Source organism: Cryptomeria japonica, chromosome 8 (genome assembly GCF_030272615.1).
Source record: "Cryptomeria japonica chromosome 8, Sugi_1.0, whole genome shotgun sequence".
Classification (NCBI taxonomy): Eukaryota; Viridiplantae; Streptophyta; class Pinopsida; order Cupressales; family Cupressaceae; genus Cryptomeria; species Cryptomeria japonica.
Window position 1 is genome coordinate 20,940,949 of NC_081412.1, and position 1,276 is coordinate 20,942,224.

Sequence of the window (1,276 nt, forward strand, 5' to 3'; positions counted from 1 at the left end):
TTTAGTTCAATTGTGTATCGACAGACACTTCACAGACACTTCACCGACACTGGTATCGACACCGACAAGTTGAAATGAATTCTTTGGTTACCGACAATGCAGGCCGACATGGTTTAGAATCAGGTTATTGATATTGGAGACCGACATCTTTTGGATCCGACATCGGCAATTGTTTTTTATATTCATGTATTTATGTCAACTAGCCGACATGTATATTGATATTGTAATTATCTTTGTAAGCCGACATAAGGCATGATAAATTGTAATGGGTATATAGGTCCATTGGTTAGATCATTTTGAAATATGGATGGATAAGAGAATATGATAATGTAAAAGAGATGCGAAATATATAAGAGAGATTATGTATGTGAGGATATTTTTGTAAAGGGTTATTCCGATATAGGGTTTAGGGTTTCAGACTGGAACAAACAGAGCTTAACCAAAACTGTATTCAGGCATAGAAGATGCTATCTTTGCAGTTCAATGATTTCTCCGGATTGTAGTCTGGATTTGTATGTAGTTAGTGAGGCTCCTTTTGTGAATGACCAGTGTGCTCTAGGCTGTAAGCCTTCCTGCAAGTGCAGACCCCTATATTTTTTAATATCTCTTCATATGGCCAGTGAATTGATATTGTGGGTCACAAATCCCACCGTGGTTTTTCCTCTTTGAGGTTTCCACATATAATTATATGTGTTATGGTATTCATTTATGTGATTGGCTTATTGGTTGCTTTACTTCTTTCAATTCTATATGTACCGGTATACCGGTTGGTGTATGCATGTTTTAATTAGGTTAAAATTAATCATTCCAATAGAACACTGATTCACCCCCCTCTCAATGTTCTTGGATTCCAACAATTGGTATCAGAGCCTTGTGCCTCGGAGGAAGTTTAACAGCTCGAGGGAGATCCTGAATCCAGAATCCATGGATATGAGTTTGAAAAATCGACTTGAGGTAGCACTTGAAGATTATGATGCTGAAATGATGAAAAACTTGAAGCTACAAAATGAATTAAATTCTGCTTCAGAATTCATTCTTGTCCTACATGAGAGGCTGCCATCTGTTCAAGCTAGGAGGAAGGAATTTTTGCAAAATCAGGATGATGAAGAGAAAAATGCACTTAAGGAACAATGTCAGAAGCTGAGATAGGAAAACATGGTCATGAGAAATGAAATGCAAGCTATAACTATGAGAATGTCTAAGGAGATTGAAGACCAGAAGAAAAAGGAAGAAAATCTTGTTGTATCTTTGAAGAACAAATTTGAAGAATGTCGTA